The sequence below is a fragment of the Anabrus simplex genome, chromosome 1 (assembly GCF_040414725.1).
Source record: "Anabrus simplex isolate iqAnaSimp1 chromosome 1, ASM4041472v1, whole genome shotgun sequence".
Lineage (NCBI taxonomy): Eukaryota > Metazoa > Arthropoda > Insecta > Orthoptera > Tettigoniidae > Anabrus > Anabrus simplex.
The window spans coordinates 1571793048-1571815704 of record NC_090265.1 but is presented as its reverse complement, the minus strand read 5'-3'; the positions used below and the strand labels follow the sequence as shown (position 1 = coordinate 1571815704).

Sequence of the window (22657 nt, the reverse complement as noted above, 5' to 3'; positions counted from 1 at the left end):
GCAGCCTCCATGGTTCAGGCGGCAGTGCGTCGGCCTCTCACCGTTGGGTTCCGTAGTTCAAAACCTGGACACTCCATGTGAGATTTGTGCTGGACAAACCGGATGTGGGACAGGTTTTTCTCTGGGTACTCTGGTTTTTCCCGTCATCTTTCATTCCAGCGACACTCTCCAAATGCAGAGGATTTCTGGGCAACAGATGGCACTGCACCTGAAATTTTCCGTGAAACTATGCCCCCGAGGCGTTTTCGTCTTCTTATTTGTGCCCTTCGTTTCGATGATATACGTACAAGAGAAGAAAGAGTGACAGAGGTCAAATTGGCCCTGATCTACAAAGTGTTTGGCGAATTGGTAGCTCGATGCCAGGAACATTACACACCTCATGAATACCTAACAGTTGATGAGATGCTAGAATCATACCGGGGAAAGTGTGGGTTTCGACAATTCATGCCAAATAAGCCGGCTAAATATGGTCTGAAAGTGTTCTCTTTAGCCGATGTTTGGATGTTCTACACTTACAACATGGAAGTGTATGTTGGACAACAACCGGTTGGCCCTTACCAGAAGGAGACCTCTGCTGCTGCAATCATTAAACGTTTGGTCCAACCGATTGAACATACCGGAAGGAACACCACAACTGACGATTACTTCACATCAGTGCCTCTCGCTGAAGACTTGAAACAGAAAGGGTTAACTCTAGTGGGAACTCTCAAGAAAAATAAGGCAGAGATAACTTCTGTCTTTCTTGACAGCAAAAGACCTTTATATAGCACAATGTTTGGCCATGGACAGGACATTCTACTGGTATCTTACATTTGTAAAAAGCGATCGTCTCGGAATGTTCTTATGCTTTCGATGATGCACAGTGGTGAGTTCATTGACAAGATTACAGATAATAAGTTTAAGCCACAGGTCATCATCTTCTACAACGTAATAAAAAGCGGTGTTGATGTTGTAAATGGGTTAACAACCCTGTATACAACTGCGAGAAAAACAAATAGATGGCTGCTCAGGCTATTTTTCACCCGGTTAGACATTGGAGCCTTGAACAACTATTTGATACTGAGGTTCAACTCAGGTGATATAGGCCCAAGAAGAGCTTACCTGAAGACTCTCAGCGTTGAGCTCTGTAAACCTGATATGGTCACAAGAGCAACAATGGACTACTTGCCAGTTTCACTACAGCAGCAAATAAAGAAGAGAATACGTGAGCCGGTAGAGGAAGCAGCTACTCATGGAGCAGAAGGTCCTATCGGAAGGCAGAAGTGTTATTCGTACCCAAAAAAGAAAAATCGATATACAGTCACAAAGTGTATGACTCATAACCATCCAATTTGTAAGGAACACACCCTACAATGGTTCCGGTCAGAAAGAGAAGAAACTAAAATCTGTAATGTTTGTATCAGAACTTATGTATAATTGTCATGGGTTATTTGTGTTTATCACTTGTACAGTGCATTATTTGACTTTTAAAAAATGTACTGCTTTATATTTTATTTCTGTATTATTTACATTTGTAAAATAAATACAGGGGCTGCCTGGCCGAGGCAGTCAATGCGTGCTCGGTTTGCCCGGAAGGACATGGATTCGAATCCCCGCCAGGAAGTCGTAAAATTTAAGAAACGAGATTTCCACTTCCGGAGGTGCATATGGCCCTGAGGTTCACTCATCCTACATAAAAAATGAGTACCAGGTTAATTCCTGGGAGCAAAGGCAGCTGGGCGTAGAGCTAACCACTACCCCATCACGTGCCGAGGTTAACAATGGTGGAAGCATTTACCTTCCACTCCTCCAAGGGCCTTCATGGCCTGTACGGAGGTGACTTTGCTTTGCTAAAATAAATGCATTAAAACTCCACTTCAAGATAATTATAAAACAAAAGAAAGGATAAACAGTAAAATAAACAATAAACAAAACCGATTTTAGTATTGGTTTTGAAGAGAGCGAAATGCTCACCACGCGACCACTAACATAACTGAACAAGTGAGCGAAATGCTCATGACGCGACCACTTTTGTATCAGAATAACATCACAATTCTCAGACTAGAATGTTATGCTGGAAACTAACACTGTAAGTAATTGGTGGACTATTTTCGTTCATATTACGTGATAAGGCATGTCCGTGAACACTTCCATATCATTAACAGATGCATTTAAGTAAATTACTTGTCATATTCCCCTTTAAATTTTCATTGTAAATTTCAGCATCGAATTTATGCTCACTTATTTAAATGTAATTGTAATTTTGTGTAAATATTCACTTTTCTGAAGAAACACTGATAGGAACCTCGTGGTTCGATTTAAATTTTTTAATTGATGATGTTATCCTTTCACTTTGTGTTCTTTATACCTTGTTTAAATTCTATATGTTGAGAAAAGTCAGACCAAAGGGTTAAAGTTCTCACGTTTCTTTCCCTACATCATCACGTAAGATCTCGTCCTCTGTAGGGTTTCCCGGCCTGCTTCCCATATATCCTTTCTCTAGTTGTCATGTTGGTTATCCTGCAAAGCCAAGTGTTGTCAAAATTAAAATCTTTTTCCGAGTGTATTCGGCTGACGTTATTCTTTCAGGTTTGTTATTTTGGATTATTAAATCATTACTTGTTTTATATGTACCTTGTATTATGTGCTCTCTTCTGTAAAAAAAAAAAAAAAAAAAGGGGGGGGGTACATCTGTTAGCTGATGCGTGGTTGTAGAAGAAAGAGATGCGAGAGCAGTAACCCTTAACTAACCTAAAATAACCTGGTATCATCTCCTAACGTAATTTCTTGTTAACATGTCTCGTGTGGTCCCTGTTCCGTTCCATTTGAGGAAGGAAGAATTAGTTTATGAACTTAGTATTCGTAAATTGAATTTGACAGGAAGGGTTAGGGATGACGCGAACTTTTTAAAGCAATCGCTTAACGTAACAATTGCCGTACCCAACCTATCAACAGACGAAGTGTGTGCATCTTTGACCCTTGTTAAAAGATAAATTCACTGAATTCGAAGCTATTCTTTTGTCCTTTTGTTCCTCTAAACTGTCTAATGCTCAGTTAACATGTGTGAAAGCCCAAGTCCAGCATTACGCGGACAGGATTCGCGACCTGTTAACTCTTAATTTATATATAAATGAGCGACAGGAATGTGAGCTGTTGTTATCAAAATTTTCCGGGATTTTCGATAAAATTGTAGGCTTGCTAGAAGGCAATGCGTCGTCTAGCTCCAGTTCTGTAGTTGATGTGTCTGCTCCATCTGATACTTGTAACAGTGACACTATTTCGGTATCTACTGCTTCACAATTTAGTAATGTGGTAACTTGTAATAATGTTCCCCTGCAATCTTCTCCTGTTATATTTACAAGTGCTGAATAATACCAGTGATGGTTCCTTTACACAAGTTGGTATGTCTACTGTTCCTACGGGAACTGTTAATTCTACTGTGTCTTTATCTCAACCTTCGGTTGCGACCCAAGTTGTTTCTCTTCCTATTGTGCAAAGATATCCCCATGTCCAAGTGTCACCTATAGCAAATGCTTCGGTGGTGTCACAAATGTGCGAAAATGTTTCGCAGATGCAAATATCTGTGCCAGTTTCGATGCAATCTAGCTGCAGTCCTAACCTCACTTTTAGTACACCCACCCTTTCCCAGGGGCGTTCAAGTCAAGATTTCTATACAACTGTGATGCCTTCTCTTAATCAATCCAGTCCTGTTCAGGTTCCTACTATGCCTGCTGTTTCTCAAATGCTTGCTAATTTACCTCACCCGCTAACGGCTCCATTTAAGGGCGTATGTAAGTTCACCGCTAATTCAATCAAAAAGATTATTACATTTCTGCATTTCTTGGTGGAATTTAAAGATTAATGTATAGTATACGCTTTAAGTAGTGATAATTTCTTCCAAGTGTTATATCCACATGTATCTGAAGCTCTGTAACCGTACGTATGTACGATCCCCGAGTTTTTAGGTTAGGAAATTTTCGTATATAGTTTGTTAGGTTAAAATCATGTAATTTTGTTTATTTACCATGTAAAAACGTAATATTATAAGAAGAATGTATAGTTAGGTAATATTGCATATGTTCATCATTATATTTTGTATAAATTTCCGTTTGGGTAAGAGTCTGTAAATATGGCCTAGCCGTAAGGATTGTGCAACCGGGAAAACTGCGACTATATCGGGAAGGACGGTTGAAGTCAGTTGGATGTGTTGCAACAGGTGGCTTGAAAACACGGGGTACGGCAGGTTGTATCGGTTGAAGAATTGGAGTGAATCAATGTGGACATACATGAGTGGACGGTCTATGTCACATCATATACTCGATAGCCAATGCGAGGGCTTTGTTTTGAGCGAGGTTTGTGTTGACAGAGTGACGCGGGAAGAAGTGCCGGTGTGAGCGTTGCTACCACTAAACTTTTCAGGACGCGATTACCACGTGGAGCAAGCATATATAAGTGTGTACGCGTGTGCGGCGAGTCATTCTGATTCTGACTCTGATTCTGATTCTCATTGGGTTTCTGACTCTGATGCTGATACTGTGTGTTTCTCATTTGTACTGGTCTGCGGGAGCGACGTATTTGCGCAGTTTGCTATACGATCTGCTATTGTACGTGAGTATCTGTTACGGAGCGATCATGGTATAATCTCAACAACTTACCGGCTTTGCAGTGGACTTTCTGTAAAAGAAAGTGTTTTTTTGGAACTTGTCACCCGAGTATGCAGCCTCAGTTGATGAAGAATTTTGCTATTTGCTTGCCTCTGGAGATGTAACACTTTCTGTCCAGCCAGCAATTGGAAAGAATTCAAGACGTCGACGAAGAAGTGTAAATAAGGCTAGGGATGCTCGTCTTAAGAAGGTTGCATCCATATGTAGAGAAATAGTCGTCGTACTTTTCTCTACCAGATTAGAATTCACGGTAACAGTGGAGTGCGAAGGGGCTCTTACCTGGAGGTATGTTAAAAGTATAATGATGTTCTATGTTTATTGAAGATTTTAATGATGTGTAATTTACCTTTGTAAGACGGCAAACGAGTAAATCTCGTGAAGAGATGATTTTGTTGGGTGGTATTGTGTATATTAGCTCTATGTAAACAGCAAGCACTAAGTGGGTTGCATAAGTGTTTATTTTGTTGGTGTTTGTCACATATTAGTTCTTATTTGATGTTCTATGTTTATTGAAGATTTTAATGATGTGTAATTTGCTTTTGTAAGACGGCAGATGAGTAAATCTCGTGAAGAGATGATTTTGTTGGGTGGTATTGTGTATATTAGCTCTATGTAAACAGCAAGCACTAAGTGGGTTGCATAAGTGTTTATTTTGTTGGTGTTTGTCACATATTAGTTCTTATTCTGGGAGTAAAGTCATAGAATCAAACTTTAAGTGAGTCTTTTGTCAGTGGAGTAAGGCTGAACCTGGCATGTTACCCAAATTTAATTTCAGGGGTTATATAGCAAACAGGTAAGGTTACAAAGCAAGTCTGGAGCCTCGTCAGCCTGATGACCGTCGCCTTGAGAGAGAGAGAGTGGCTCGTTCCTCTACACCATTAAATATTCCTGCAATTGTTTTGCAGGTGGCGCCCATTATCCTTGTTATTTTCACTTAGTTGAGTCAACGTTTATCTGTTCAGTATTTCAATAGCTTGCAGTAGTTACAATTGGCGCCGCCAACGTGAGGCAGAATGATATCCAGACTTGCTATATGACCTTGGTAGGCACATTTGGTCCAGTGTTTTAGTGGGCTTGTGTCAGGAGTTATGTATCGGTGTTGTCTTGTTTTGAGTTCTATGTTTTATCAGTGGAATATGAATAATAGTAAGAGTAATAGTAGTGTAATGAATTTGAGAAGGAGAAAACTGCATAAAGGAAGTATGTCAGTTAATGATGAGGAGAGCAGTTGTGGCACAAGCACACAAAGTTGGATGAAAGTAGTTTTCAGAGTGATAATATGTCTATGGAAAAAGTGTATGGAATTGTAATGGGGGGTGAAGGGGAAGGTAGTGATCAAAATCAAAGTAGCATGGGGGGTAATAATGAGTTTATGAAGTTAGTATTGGAGCAGTTGGCCAAATTGATTGATCAAGGGAATAATTTAAGTAGTCAAATTAGTAATCAGGGGAAGGAATTAAGTGATAAAATTAGTAATGTAGGGGAGGAGGTAAGTAATTTAATTGATAAGCATTGCACGGCAGCTAATGATTGGGGTAGTAGTGTGGAGAAAGGAATTGATAATGTAGGGAGGGAAGGTGATGATTTGAGGGATTTTGGGGGTAAGGGGTGTGAAGAAAAGGAGGAGGATTTGTCGGAGGACCTACTATGTGCTAAAACTGATGGTGATAACACTGTGGTAATTGATGCTCTTTGGGAAGTTGCAGAAATTTTAAAGGAAGTTAGTTGTAAAGGTGATGAAGATTATTTTGTGGAGGAGGAGTCTTTGAGGAAGACATATCATGTTGTAGAGGATGGTGTAATTGAGGAGATTAATGTTACGTCGATAATGTGTCTGAGTAGTGATGATTTTGAGATTAATGAAACTTCCGTTAAGAGGGTCAAGAGCAACAGTGTTGATGGCATGAATGATGTGCGAGTGGGAACAGCGATGAAAGATATGGAAGTGGGAGAATTTAGTAGTAATGGTCGGGATCTCGAGTTCAGTGATAGTAGTGATTTCAGGAAGAGAGAGAGTGTGAGTGAAGGAAAGTGTGAGAAGGGTTGTGTGAATGAGATTGAGGTGATTGAAGCTGGTATGTCTGATAAGGATGAGTGGAGGAAAACTGTCGATGCTGTGGGTGAAATTCTTTGTGAAGTGGAGGTTAGGTCACATTTTGTGCATAATGAGAATCATAAGAGTGGTTGTGAATATTATGGGGATTCAGGGTTTGAAGATTTTATGAGGAGTAATTGTGTTGGAAAGCTTTTTGGTATTTGGAGAAAGTTCAAAGAAATTGAGAGTGACAATGTGTATGAGAGAACAGGAGGTCGATTCAAACGTATGTTGAGTGGAATATCTGATGCTGAAGATCGTACGAATGATTTCATTGAAGTGTGGAAGAGTATTGATGAAAGAGGTGCGATTGTGGTGTGTTTTCAGAACAGGAGGGATGTTTTGATTGTGAAATGTATATGTGTTCCGAATGAAAGTCTGTGTAAGTTGTATGTGAAAGAATGGGAAGAGAGTTTTTGTGTGAGATTGGCAACCATGGGAGATCTACCCTCAGCAGAAGTGGTATCTTCAAAGGTGATTGATTTAGCGAGGCAGAATTTAAGGAAGGCAGCTGATAGGAGAATGATGCAGCAGGGGAGGCATCATGGAGATAGTTTTGAAGTAGGGGAGGAGGTGTTACTAAAGGTTCCACACATTTCATCTGCAGACAACAAAGAAATTCATAAGTTTTTTAAATTGTATCAGGGACCTTATACAGTAGGTAAGAAAGTTGGCAAGTGTGCTTATCACCTGTTGAATAACAAAGGTGACATGATTGGTACACACAATATTCACAATCTTAAGAGGTATGTAAGGTGAAGTATTGTAAGTTCAGATGTTTTGTGTATGTTAAGAAGAATATGTGAATTTTCTTTAAATCCTGAGTGACTTTGACAGGCTGTGTAGGCTGCTGTACTGAAAAGACTGTGATTTGCTCAGATGTATTGTATATAATCTTCACAAATCAAGGGGAGGTATTGTAACCGTACGTATGTACGATCCCCGAGTTTTTAGGTTAGGAAATTTTCGTATATAGTTTGTTAGGTTAAAATCATGTAATTTTGTTTATTTACCATGTAAAAACGTAATATTATAAGAAGAATGTATAGTTAGGTAATATTGCATATGTTCATCATTATATTTTGTATAAATTTCCGTTTGGGTAAGAGTCTGTAAATATGGCCTAGCCGTAAGGATTGTGCAACCGGGAAAACTGCGACTATATCGGGAAGGACGGTTGAAGTCAGTTGGATGTGTTGCAACAGGTGGCTTGAAAACACGGGGTACGGCAGGTTGTATCGGTTGAAGAATTGGAGTGAATCAATGTGGACATACATGAGTGGACGGTCTATGTCACATCATATACTCGATAGCCAATGCGAGGGCTTTGTTTTGAGCGAGGTTTGTGTTGACAGAGTGACGCGGGAAGAAGTGCCGGTGTGAGCGTTGCTACCACTAAACTTTTCAGGACGCGATTACCACGTGGAGCAAGCATATATAAGTGTGTACGCGTGTGCGGCGAGTCATTCTGATTCTGACTCTGATTCTGATTCTCATTGGGTTTCTGACTCTGATGCTGATACTGTGTGTTTCTCATTTGTACTGGTCTGCGGGAGCGACGTATTTGCGCAGTTTGCTATACGATCTGCTATTGTACGTGAGTATCTGTTACGGAGCGATCATGGTATAATCTCAACAACTTACCGGCTTTGCAGTGGACTTTCTGTAAAAGAAAGTGTTTTTTTGGAACTTGTCACCCGAGTATGCAGCCTCAGTTGATGAAGAATTTTGCTATTTGCTTGCCTCTGGAGATGTAACACTTTCTGTCCAGCCAGCAATTGGAAAGAATTCAAGACGTCGACGAAGAAGTGTAAATAAGGCTAGGGATGCTCGTCTTAAGAAGGTTGCATCCATATGTAGAGAAATAGTCGTCGTACTTTTCTCTACCAGATTAGAATTCACGGTAACAGTGGAGTGCGAAGGGGCTCTTACCTGGAGGTATGTTAAAAGCATAATGATGTTCTATGTTTATTGAAGATTTTAATGATGTGTAATTTACCTTTGTAAGACGGCAAACGAGTAAATCTCGTGAAGAGATGATTTTGTTGGGTGGTATTGTGTATATTAGCTCTATGTAAACAGCAAGCACTAAGTGGGTTGCATAAGTGTTTATTTTGTTGGTGTTTGTCACATATTAGTTCTTATTTGATGTTCTATGTTTATTGAAGATTTTAATGATGTGTAATTTGCTTTTGTAAGACGGCAGATGAGTAAATCTCGTGAAGAGATGATTTTGTTGGGTGGTATTGTGTATATTAGCTCTATGTAAACAGCAAGCACTAAGTGGGTTGCATAAGTGTTTATTTTGTTGGTGTTTGTCACATATTAGTTCTTATTCTGGGAGTAAAGTCATAGAATCAAACTTTAAGTGAGTCTTTTGTCAGTGGAGTAAGGCTGAACCTGGCATGTTACCCAAATTTAATTTCAGGGGTTATATAGCAAACAGGTAAGGTTACAAAGCAAGTCTGGAGCCTCGTCAGCCTGATGACCGTCGCCTTGAGAGAGAGAGAGTGGCTCGTTGCTCTACACCATTAAATATTCCTGCAATTGTTTTGCAGGTGGCGCCCATTATCCTTGTTATTTTCACTTAGTTGAGTCAACGTTTATCTGTTCAGTATTTCAATAGCTTGCAGTAGTTACAGCTCTTTCTGAACATGTCATAAGAGCCATTTCGGAAAGGTGGACAATTGACCAATTTCATGCGCATGTGCTCTAGTTCTTTATTCCTTCCCGTGCTTTGTCTTCCTTGGTGCAAAAGCATTATTTCCGTGTACAGCATTTGAATGAAACATTGAATATATTCAGGACATTACGTTCAATGCCAGGATTTTTATGCTAAACTATTCTGAGTCTCAAATGGTTGCTAGCATTGTTGAGGGTCTTGCACCAAATTATTGGTCGTATCTTGCTCTGTCACCACGACCCGCTAGGTTCGCTCAGTTGGAAGCTATCACGGTTTCTGCTGAAGGCATTAGGTATGCCGACCAGCTATGCGTTGCGTTAGCTCCTCCTCCTATGAGCATTTCTTCTCAGGTCACTAGTGCCGTTTCTTCTCCGTCCAAGCCACGTAATTTGCGTGCATGCTACAATTGTGGCTCCACTGATCATTTCCAGCGGAATTGCCCTAAGATTGAGCCCTTACGCAATCCAGATCCTAATGTGAGTAGAGTTTCTGCCTCCACTAATTCTTGCAGACACTATGGGTCAAGTAGACAGTTTTCTAGACAGTGTCCTCGCAATTCTTCCGGTTCTGGGCGTTTTGGTAATGGAAATGCCAGATGACTAACCGCCAATTCTTGTGCCAAACCTTATAGTGTATCTTCATGTTTTGTCTGTTATCGTTGTCAGCTGGATGATGACTTACACAATCCTGTTGTTGATGATAAACCTGTATTTGACTGACCCAAGTGTCAATTTCCCACAATCTTGTGGTATTTCTGCTATTCCTCCGTGTAAATTACCTTACATATGCCTAGAAGTGAACAATGAACCTGTTTGTGCTTTAGTTGATTGTGGTAGTAGCCTCACCTTGATGAGCAAAAATTTGTATAACTCTGTAAAATCTGTTTGTAAATTTCCTCCTTTAAAACCTGTGGCTTTAACCTGCCATACAGCTAACTCTAATTCATTGAATGTGATTGGAAGTCTGAATGTCAAAATTAGAATCCGTAATTTCATGTGGAAAATGCCCGTGCTAGTGGTGAGAGATTTATCTTGTCCTTTCATTCTGGGTGCAAATTTTATTGCCAAAACAGGTATGATTTTGGATCTTCAGTATGAGTTCCAGTTTAAATTTTGTGTTAGAGTCTTTAAATTGTGTAGTCGTTCTCCTATTCTTCCTTATCATGTCAGTGTTGTCCCTGAGGACACGAGTGAACCCAAAGCATTCAACTTTAGTCATTTACCTGAGGATTAAGCCAACCAACTTAGAAATCTTTGTGATAAATTTCCTGATGTGTTTACTGATAAGTTAGGGGTAACCAATGTTTTGGAATATAAAATTGAAGTTACTGATAATGTACCTGTTCATTCTCCTCCGTATCGGTTGTCGCCTCACAAGATGAAAGCCCTTAAGGCTATCATCGATCAAATGCTTGCTGATGGTGTAATACGTCCTTCTAAATCTGCGTACCCTTCTCCCATATTTCTCGTACCTAAACCACAGGGTGGCTTTCGGCCTGTAGTGGATTATAGAATGTTGAACAAGCGAGTTGTGCTTCAATCCGTTCCTCTTCCTGACTTACACTCTTGTTTCTCTTGGTTTGCTAATGCCGAAATTTTTACCACTTTCGATTTGAATCAGGCGTATTATCAGATACAATTAATTAAAGTCTATCAGGTTCCACCTTTTCAATACTAATACAATGTTGTTGGATGATATTTACAACATTATTTATTACAGTACATGTTTCGGTGCTCTATTATGTCACCATCATCAGCTGATTTAGAAAATGTGAAAAAACTTGGCGATCTAAATATTAAACAAAATATTGTCATACTTAACTCATACATATACATATTTACATACAACAGAATATTTATTGGTTAAATCCTAAACATCTATTATGCTATATTAAATATCCTTAATATGTAACAAGAGAATTCTTGTAAGTCATGAGCATAAAATTTTTCTCATCTGGTTGACGAGTTGTCTTCACATTCCTTAATGTCTGTAATTCTATGCTCTCGTACTGTCTAATTAGAATGCGCACTTAAAATTGAGTTATTAAAATTGCATGCATAATTGGTGACATAATAGAGCACCGAAACATGTACTGTAATAAATAATGTTGTAAATATCATCCAACAACTTTGTATTAGTATTGAAAAGGTGGAACCTGATAGACTTTAATTAATTGTGATCTCAGTTCAATACGGACAAATAAGATGAAGTTCCTTACGTTTAAGTATTATCAGATACCTCTTGCTGAGGAATCCAAGCATCTCACGGCTTTTGCCACTGATTGGAACCTCTATGAATTTGAGCACGTACCGCTTGGGCTGGCGACGGGAAGCCACTGTTCTCACTCGGCTACTGGATAATGTGTTGTCAGACATTAAATTCAAATTTGTTTACAATTATTTGGATGATTTAGTAATTTTTAGTGAAACATTTGAAGAACACCTCGTTCATCATAATGAAGTCCTTGAAAGACTCCGTAAAGCAGGACTGACCCTTAAGGCTAGCAAAGTTACTTTTGCGCAGCCCCAGATGTCCTTCTTAGGACATATTGTGTCTGTAAAAGATGTCTCGATTGACCAATCTCGTACTGCAGCGATTCAAAATTTCCCAACCCCTAAAGATGTCAAGGCTGTAGCTAGGTTTGTTGGCATGGTCAATTTCTTCCGTAAATTCATCCCTAATTTTCCTGAAAGAGCAGCTCCATTAAACGCCTTGAGGAGGAAAGATGCTAAATTTGAATGGGGTGATGCTCAACTTGAAGCTTTCTATGATTTGAAATCTGCCTTATGTAACGCTCCTGTGCTGGCGATGCCAGATTTTTCTAAACATTTCATTCTCCAGACTGATGCCTCATCCACTGGTATCTCTGGTGTGCTCCTTCAGGAATCTAAAGATGGACGTCGTCCAATTTCTTATGCTTCCCGTAGTCTCAATCCTGCTGAACGCAATTATTCGCTCTATGAATTAGAAATCTTAGCTGTTGTTTTCTCTTTGGATTCAGAATATACCTCGAACACCTCCCATTTGATCTTTAAACTGATAATCAGGCGCTGTTTGGGTACTGATCAGACCAAGAAGGACCGGTCATCTTGCGCATTGGGCAGTACGCATCTCAGCTTTTCAATTTGAAGCTCGTCACATTCATGGAACTCAAAATGTTGTTGCTGACAGTCTCAGTAGGATGTTCTAACCTGGCAGTTCTGATCCTCAATCAGAGCCTGCAGATCCCTCTCCTGAACAAGTTTTGGCCTTTGTTAATGTAGTGTTGTCCAATTCGCCTGTCCTTTTCAAAGATATTTCTAAACATCAGGAGGACGACCCTGAATTGAAAGCTATTATTGACAGAATTAAGCCTGGTGAACATGTCAAACGCTATGTCTTTAAGAATGGTGTGCTGTGTTGTTCTGCTCATGGTCGCAGAGACCCCAAAATTGTTGTTCCAGCTAATTTAGTTCCTGCTCTTTTCAAATATTTCCATGAATCCCCTGTCAGCAGACACCTTGGTGTATTCAAAACTAGAGAGAAAATCAGTAAACACTTCATTTGGAAATCTACGGATAGTGAAATCTGCACCATGGTCAAATCTTGTAAAACCTGTAACATTAGTAAACCCGCTCCCAATACCCGCCTTGGTCTGTTGTCATCTGAGCAAGCTTCTCGCCCGATGGAGAGACTATTTATAGACTACATCGGACCGTTCCTGCGATCACGGACTGGCCATCATTTCATACTTGTGTGTGTTGATGCTTTCTCGCGTTTTACGTGGCTGTTTCTTACTCGCATGGCTAATGCTAATACTTCTATTTCTTGCTTGAAACAGATCTCTGCTTCATTTGAACCCTGGCAATTTCTGGTGAGTGATAATGCTAGAGCTTTTACATCTGTGCAATTCCGTAATTTTGTCTTGACCTATCTATTTTTCATGTGACTACCACCCCTTATTATCCCAGGCCTAATTATGCTGAAAGAGTCAATCAAAATTTAAGATCTGCTCTTGTTGCCTACCACTCTTCTGACCATTCTAAATGGGATTCATCACTTAATTGGTTATCATTTGCTTTCAACACTGCAGTTCATGAAAATCATAAGCAGACTCCGGCTTCACTGATGCTAGCTTTCACCCCCAATTCTCCACTCTCTAATCTGGGGTCTATTAATGATCTTCTACCTGATGTCGCGAATCCAGAAACAATCCGTGCTGCTTGGCACCGTGCGCATAAGAATTTGAAAGTATATTACGCTAAAGTTCAACGTAACTGTAATCACGGGCGAGGACCACACAATCTGTCTGTGGGTGACCAGGTTTATGTAAAGACTCATACTGTGAGTAGTGCTGTGGACCATGTTATTAGTAAGTTGGCCCCCAGATTTCAAGGTCCCTGGACGATATTGAAATTTTTAACCCTGGTGTCATTGCTAGTCAGCGATCCTGAAAAGAAAAGGATCAGTAGAGTCCATTTGTCACAAATCAAGATCCCCTAGTTATGAGATGATGCTTTAGAAACTATTAGTTACTTAAGGAAACGTAGTTGTAAGCAAATTTTTGGGGTATATATCTGGCCGGATACATGGGCAAGTTTAGAGGTTATTTAAGATTTTAGTTGTAATAAGAATGGTCGTTTGAGATCATGTTAGGTATATTTTCGTATGTCCTTTAGGTTAAGATTTTCATTCATTGTCATAACTAGGGATCCCTTGTAAAATTTCCGGTATTAAGGTAAACTCCAGTAAACTTTCCTAATTTTATTTGGTCTCTTATGTTTGGTCATTTTTTATGCATACTTGCCCTGGGAGGGCTAGGAGTTCCCAAAGATATTTGGGGCAAGGTTATCCTCCTCACATGGAGTATTAAGAGTTCCTGTTGTATAGAATAGTCATAAAGAAAAAGAAAGAGAAAAACCACCCTTCAGTCTACGTTTCTCTTTTGCATAGCCGAGGCTATGCCTTTTCCCGTATTACTTCCTTTTCTGCTGCGGTTGATATCTGTTCCAGTGATCACTATAACCTGGTCCAGACAGGGAACATATCGTGACTGTTGGAAGGGGCACTATGAATTCCTGGTCTGTTTGCATTCAACCTGGGAGTGCATTGTCGCAGAATTCCTGGTGGTGGCAATTGTCCAGTACTACGCCATGTCTTACTACTCGTTCACGGTGAGTTCGCTATTCAAGTGAACTAGATGAAGCTTCATAGGAGACCCTGGTTGGACTGAAGAGGGAAATCATTTTGGCAGGCGGCCGATATCAGCGATCCTATGGACAGGAATACCTGTGGTCAAGCTTAGGAAATTCTGCTTCCAAGATACTGTTTGTAAAAGTTGCATCAAGATGTGGGTGATACGTGTTGGTATCAGTGTGTTCACAAAATTCAGACCTCCAGTTAAAACCGCCATTTAATGTAAAGTGTTTTTTAAATTTATTATCGAGCAGAGCTCGAGATTCGGCGGTGGAGGATGTCACCGGTTGCGAGTTGATAGAATCGGTGGAAACACATAATTCTGGATTCGTCATGAAGAAGTCAATTGAATATGTCCTTTTTTTGTTGGTGTAAATTCATGTAAATTTCTGTGTGTTTTAATTTTGTGATTTAAAGAATTTTCAGGACTTACAGGAAAGACTGTGAACTGTTGATATTTAATAATCATTATGAGTGTTGGAAGACACTGATATTGGAGATCTCCAGTAATATGTTTGTAACCCATTTTTTGTATCACCTTGTAGTGCCACATGGAGGCTTCGATCACGAAATCGCTGAGTTTCACAATCAAAACCTCTAGAATAAATTTCCCACATTACAATATATGATGCTGTAATGCTATTCGCAAAAATAACGCTAAATTGTATTGGTGAAACTTCGGGTCGAAACATAGGTAGCTTTCCTGATTGGCTGTTTAAGTATTTCCCAATTGGGAACATGCATCATTTTCAAAAATATTTTTTTTGAAAAGTACACCAATGAAATAATACGTAAACGTATTACATTGTGGTATGTTGCCTTGTTTTCTACCATTAAAAAATATTTAATAGTGCCTTTCCGCAAGGCGAGTGAAACGGCCTCTGACGTAAGCGGCGCGCTGTGACGTCACGATCCAGTACCGCATGGAGCTCTACCAGGCGTTGTGCATCAGCCGTTGCTAAAAGCCGATTGTTTATTATTCGTGATCGCGAATAACTTCAAAATGACAGAAGAAAGGTTCAAAACAGCACAATCAGACAATCTATCATGTGTAAATGTCATCATTCTTGAAAAATAGTGACTTTTGTGGCCGCAGAAATTCGTGGATAACAAGCAAGTTTGTAAGTGGCGTCTTTTATATACGTGCAATGTACTGTAACCCATAGTATTAGGATAACAACGAACCTGGATAGATATCACATCACTTTCAACATTTCCTTCTAGACTGATTCCCCTATTAAAGAATAACATTACATTTTCGGGCTTTCAGCATTAGTAAAGTAAGAAATCGGATTTCAGCACTAACATAAACATATAGGTAGCATTATAGTACTAGTCCGCTTCTGTGGTGTAGTGGTTAATGTGTGCCACTCCCGGAGGCCCGGTTTCGATTCCCGGCTCTGCCATGAAAGTTGAAAACAAATAGTACGAGGGCTGGAACGGGGTCTACTCAGCCTCGGGAGGTCAACTGAGTAGAAAGGTTTCGAATATCACCTCAGCCATCCTCGAAGTGGTTTTTCGTATTTTCCTACTTCTCCTCCAGGCACCTAAGGCCACGGCCGTTTCCTTCCCTCTTCCTTGTCTATCCCTTCCGATCCTCCCATCCTCCAACAAGGCCCCTGTTGAGCATAACAGGTGAGGCCTCCTGGGCGAGGTAATGGCCCTCCTCACCAGTTTCATCACCATACTCAAAGTCTCACGTTCCAGGACACTGCCCTTGAAGTGGTAGAGATGAAATCCCTCGCTGAGTCCGAGAGAAAACCAACCCTGAAGGATAAACTGATTAAGAAAGAAAGAAAGAAGGAAAGAAAGAAAGATCATAGTACTATAGGGCTATAATCTATCATTCCCAAAATATATATATATTTATGGTTGGGACAACTGGCCTACCCACTTCCGGGGCCCTTGAAAGAGAATTAAATATCTTTTTGGAGGGAAAAAGTTAAACATGATAAAGATAAATATGACTTCATCTAGTTTTCACAAGTCGGGCTGAGTGGTTCAGACTGTTGAGGTGCTGGCCTTCTGACCCCAACTTGGCAGGTTCGATCCTGGTTCAGTCCGGTGGTAGTTGAAGGTGCTCAAATACGTCAGCCTCGTGTCGGTAGATTTACTGGCACGTAAAATAACTCCTGCAGGACTAAATTCCTGCACATCGGCGTCTCCGAAAATCGTAGAAGTAGTTAGCGGGGCGTGAAGCCAGTAACATTAATTACATTTGGCTTTTAACAAGCTGAGCATATCAGGAAAGAAAAATGTCCTGGTGACATTTTAGTCGCTCAATACAGGAATGTCTTTGGGTGCTGTGACTTTTACATTTTTTTTTTTTTTTCTGTTTGCTTTACGTCACACCGTCACATATAGGTCTTATGGCGACGATGGGACAGGAAAGGCCTAGGAATGGGAACAAAGCGGCCGTGGCCTTAGGTACAGCCTCAGCATTTGCCTGGTGTGAAAATGGGAAACCACGGAAAACCATCTTCAGGGCTGCCGGCAGTGGGGTTCAAAACCCACTATCCCCCGGATGCGAGCTCACAGCTGCGCGCTCCTAACCGCACGGCCAACTCGCGCGGTATATTTACCCTTCGGTTTATTGACTTGGCTTGTATAACCTAAAACTTAGGCTAAGTTGGATAATATTTTAAACACCTACGTCACTATTTTCACCTGTGTGCAATTATGTTATTTATTTCATTAATATTATGATAATTATTATAATTGAGCATTGTTAACTTATAAGACCCCAACAGACAAGCATTGGTTTTGTGTAGAGTTATACATTTGTTAAATTCACGTGGTTTCCTTTCATGATGTACACGCCTATTCTTTGTTACATTATAGAGTATTTAGATATAGCCTAAATTTATTTACCAATTAAGCTCTTCAATAAAGACATACATAACTGTCCAATGCCAAGATATATTGGTAGAATTAGAGCTGTCAAAATGGTTCATAACCCCTTTGATTTATTATCTTGACATGGATCACCCAAAACATAGGTTAGGTTTGGAGAATACTTTAATAATCAGCATTATTTAATGCACTGTTTATTACTTTCATATTCCAAGATGTAATTGAAGCATTTAAATAAAGCATCATACATTAAAATTTAAAGTTTTACCACTAGAACTGCTGACATGTAAAAGTGATTTGAAAATTCAAACAAATTCATCTTACGTTAAAATCTTCAAAAAAAATAAACTGTAGACTTTTCCGATATATCACCAGCATTTCTCCAGCTCGCCAAAATCCATTTCTCCCTAGTTTCAGCGTCTTTGGAACGTTTATAAACAATTTGTTTGGTATGGTATGCGATGTGCTATTGCACATCGGAACTCTACACCATTTATAAGTTTTCTGCCTCACTGTCTGCGCAGGATTCATTTTAAGTCTAAAATATACCACTCAGATTATTATCCAATGTATAGACCTCGAATTTAACCATACTAGACACTAATGTAAAGTAGAAATACGCGAAGTGTATCCTGCTTCTCACAGCACACTATGTGTTATTTCGTTTGCTAATTCAGTCAACCTGTACGATGACGTCAGGCCAATGAGATCGCGTACTTGCGTGACGTGACATTTTCGTAGATTTTTATCATGTTTGGAGTTATTATTTGTAAATTCTGATCACATTTTTGAATTCTGCATGCAATTTTGAATCAGATTAGCATATTTTTAATTAAAACCCCAGATCATGCATGTTCCCTATTGCAAGTGATAAAAATCATTGTTATCCATATTGAAGATACTGAATGTAGGATGCTAAATGGTTTATTTTGTCACCTATTCAATACATATAAATTTTACATTTAGGAATTTATTTTAATTCCGCTTGAGACATGTTTCGCCCTTCATTGAGGGCATCATCAGTCAAATTACCTTCTCAAGGCAAAAATCAGGTACCTGATTAGTATTTAACATGCACAAACTAATACACATTACAATGGGGAAATTAAGTACGAGAAACACTTGTACAATGGTGATGGTTAAACATTATAAGCTTAAAGAATAAGAAGTCGGCACCAATGCTTAAAATTACTGGGTAATTATAGCAGAGTTCAACAGTGGTGCTCTGAAGAATAATTGACGCACTCTTGGGAAATTATAAAGTTTATAAAATTATTTACAGTATAACAGTCAGGGGGGAAAGGATATAGTGCTCGGTGTCAATGTTTGTAACAAAAATTACTGTCAATGGTTGGAAACTATACAGTAAATTTACATTATCCAATTGAACAGTTGAGAATTTACAGTTTATATACATATTTACAAGAGAGCAGCTTGGTGAGCAAGGATATAAAAAAAGTCTAGTACCAAGTGCGTCCCGTTGTTTTAATCGTTGGAAGATGATTGTAGCATTGACATATCAAAATTATGCAGAGTGGTTTAATCTTAGTTTATAATCACAGGGGGCAGGGAAAATATTCCATAGCCAAATGAGGTTGTATAGGCATCAAACAGAAAGTCGTCTGGTTGAAGCACCGGGTTCGTTACGGTGAAATGGTCAGCTTGGACGGAGACACAATAGGTGTCATTGAGTAAACGGTGCATTTGAATGGCAACAATGATGGCAGTTATTTGTAGGTAATTGTATTATTGGAAATATGTTGCGGGTTGAATCCTTCGCTTTTCCTTAATTAACTTCTTGTAGCTTGGAATGATGTGTGAAAACATCAGTGTGAGATGCCAGTGAAACTTAAATTGATATTATTTTGTGAATGAAAGTATGAAGGACCTCGGGACGAAGTTAATGTTTTTTGTTGCTGGTCTAGTGAAATAGAATGGAGTTGCTTATGTTATGAACTGCAGTGGAGAGATTAGAATGTATACGGTAACTACGGAGTCGGAGCGGTGTAGCTGGGACGAGACATCTCTTCATTTTGTCTGCGAAGAGGAGCCGCAGTGGCACGCCATATTTCCAGTAATATGTATGTAACCCATTTTTTGTATCACCCTGTAGTTGCCACATGGAGGCTTCGATCACAAAATCGCTGAGTTCACAATCAAAACCTCTAGAATAAATTTCCCACGTTACCATATATGGTGCCTTTTGGTTCCTTAGCAGGAGCAAGGCTCTGTTCAGCGTCTTTGGTTTTCGTACGTCTTAACGATCGGACGCACCTCGTAAGGTGGTCCGCTCAACGGCTCCAGCCATCTCGGGGTAAGCACGTGTTCTTTTCTCAAGTGTTAAATTAAAATGTAAATTCATTTGTTTGGAGTTTACCTTAGACCCTGGTTTTCACCGTTTTGATTTTGTGATGCCTTAGTTTGTCAGCTAGGCATATCCTTTGTTTTGGAGGCAATACCCTTTATTAACCTTTTGTGTAAATGTAAACTTTAATTTTTTTTTCCGAGTTGCCTCCAGTAATTCCGCGTCAGTTTGGTGCATACCTGTTGAGCTATGCGTCCCTCACTGATGTGTATTAGGAGAGGACTGCCCCTCTATAGGCCTCTGCGCTAATTTTAATTTCCGTTGTTTCCTTTCCTAGTAACATTTTTCAACTTGCCTTGTATGATGTTTGTAATTATGTCATATTCCCCTTTAAATTTTCATTGTAAATTTCAACATCGAATTTATGCTCACTTATTAAAATGTAATTGTAATTTTGTGTAAATGTTCACTTTTCTAAAGAAACACTGATAGGAACTCGTGGTTCGATTAAAAATTTTTAATTGATGATGTTATCCTTTCACTTTCTGTTCTTTATACCTTGTTTAAATTCTATATGTTAAGTAAAGTCAGACCAAAGGGTTAATATTCTCACATTTCTTTCCCTACAACGTCACGTAAGATCTCGTCCTCTGTAGGGTTTCCCAGCCTGCTTCCCATATATCCTTTCTCTAGTTGTCATGTTGGTTATCCTGGGAAGCCATGTGTTGTCAAAATTAAAATATTTTCCCGAGTGTATCATCGGCTGACGTTATTCTTTCAGGTTTGTTATTTTGGATTATTAAATCATTACTTGTTTTATATGTACCTTGTATTATGTGCTCTCTTCTGTAAAAAGGGGGGGGGGGGGTTTACACTACTTATCACAAAAACATAAAAATTAAAAATATATAAAAATATATTCAGGTAATGACTCGTTCAAATGCTGCACTCTGAAATAATGCTTCTGCACTAATGAAGACAAGGCACGAGAAGGAATGAAAAATTCAAGCACATGTACGTGAAATTGATCTGCAGTCCATCTTTCTGAAATGGCTCTAATGATATGCTCACAAACAGCTCCAGATACATGCAGGTATAGAATTTGAAACACGTGATCGTTACTGAGATTGTATACGACTGCCTGATCCTTAAACTAGACTAAACCGAGCTCGATAGCTGCAGTCGCTTAAGTGCGGCCAGTATCCAGTATTTCCAGGTTATAAACTTCATTTTCCTTGTCCGTATTGAAGATCTACTTGTGATACAATTCCTTTAGTTTTGCCAATTGCTACCTTTTCAATACAATAAAAATATATTACAAACTTACATATTTATTATGATGTTTACATGGTACATGTTTCGCTCCTTATCGTGAGCATCATCAGCCAAACTATCATTAATCTAAGATTACTCCTATAAAACTAACTGACAATATTATAACATTTTAAAAGTGACACAACAATAAAAAAATGTCTTAAGTTAACACTTTTTGTCTAAAATCTTCTTCAGTCCAAACATTTTATCGCCGAAACTCATCCGGTGAACATTTTTAAAAATTGTTTAAAAATAAGAATAAAATAAAAACTTTGAAATCTGGCTAGTTGTGTTGATTCACGTTGCTTAACTTGTATAATTGTCATTAAAACTTCATAACAGTATTGAATATTTTCTGCAGTTGATAACTGTCATTATGGTCGATAGACTTGTTCTCGTTGCTGGAGTAACATTTATAAAATGTATTGGTATTAATTTATATTATCAATGGGGTAAAATTGTACGTGAACAAACTTGTTGATGAAACACTTTTTGATGTGATATTGGATTTAAAATGTTCTCGAACATTCCATAATGGCTCGTTGGTGTATTTTCCTTTCTGCTGCGTAATTGTTTGGTGTTACTCCTAGCCTCTTGAGAACTACTTGCTATAATATCACATCAAAAAGTGTTTCATCAACAGGTTTGTTCACGTACAATTTTACCCCATTGATAATATAAATTAATACCAATACATTTTATAAATGTTACTCCAGCAACAACAACAAGTCTATCGACCATAATGACAATTATCAACTGCAGAAAATATTCAATACTGTTATGAAGTTTGAATGACAATTATACAAGTTAAGCAGTGGGAATCAACACAACTAGCCAGATTTCAAAGTTTTTTATTTTATTCTTATTTTTAAACAATTTTAAAAGATGTTCACCGGATGAGTTTCGGCAATAAAATGTTTGGACTGAAGAAGATTTTAGACAAAAAGTGTTAACTTAAGACATATTTTTATTGTTGTGTGACTTCTAAAATGTTATAAGATTGTCAATTAGTTTTATAGGAGTAATCTTGAACCAAAAGAATTGTTTTATGATCTTACACAATCTTAGATTAATGATAGTTTGGCTGCTGATGCTCACGAAAAGGAGCGAAACATGTACCATGTAAACATCATAATAAATATGTAAGTTTGTAATATATTTTTATTGTATTGAAAAGGTGGCAATTGGCAAAACTAAAAAAATTGTATCACAGTATCCAGTAATCGGGAGATAGTGGGTTCGAGCCCCACTGTCGGCAGCCCTGAAGATGGTTTTCTGTGGTTTCCCATTTTCACACCAGGCAAATGCCGGGGCTGTACCTTAATTAAGGTCTAGGTCTTTCCTATCCCATCGTCGCCATAAGATCTATCTGTGTCGGTGCGACGTAAAGCAAATAGCAAAAAAAAACTCGACTGAAAACCGAAGGAAAGAAATAACCTCATCGATAGAGTTAGCCGAAAATTTAGAGACTCCCTTAAACACAGTAGTCAAGGGGTTAGGTATGTTGGAGAAAATCTGGGGGAAGGCAGGTGTACGAGGTTCCTGGGAAGGCTTAGAGTGGTCCTGAGGGGTTACAGTGGCATCGTACC

At 39.0% G+C, this 22657-nt stretch overlaps 1 long non-coding RNA gene across 2 annotated transcripts in view; it reads left to right on the top strand.

Moving 5' to 3' along the window:
* Positions 1–2500: 2500 nt before the first annotated feature.
* The window catches only part of LOC136858535 (uncharacterized), a 59488-nt gene continuing 39331 nt past the window's right edge, over positions 2501–22657 (top strand). Inside the window, exon 1 of one of the 2 annotated variants that reach the window (XR_010858645.2) lies at positions 2501–2568. This is a non-coding gene — a long non-coding RNA (uncharacterized lncRNA). Of the gene's footprint in view, positions 2569–20514; positions 20536–22657 lie in introns of those variants that run through there. The other variant, XR_010858646.2, reaches the window with a different exon arrangement.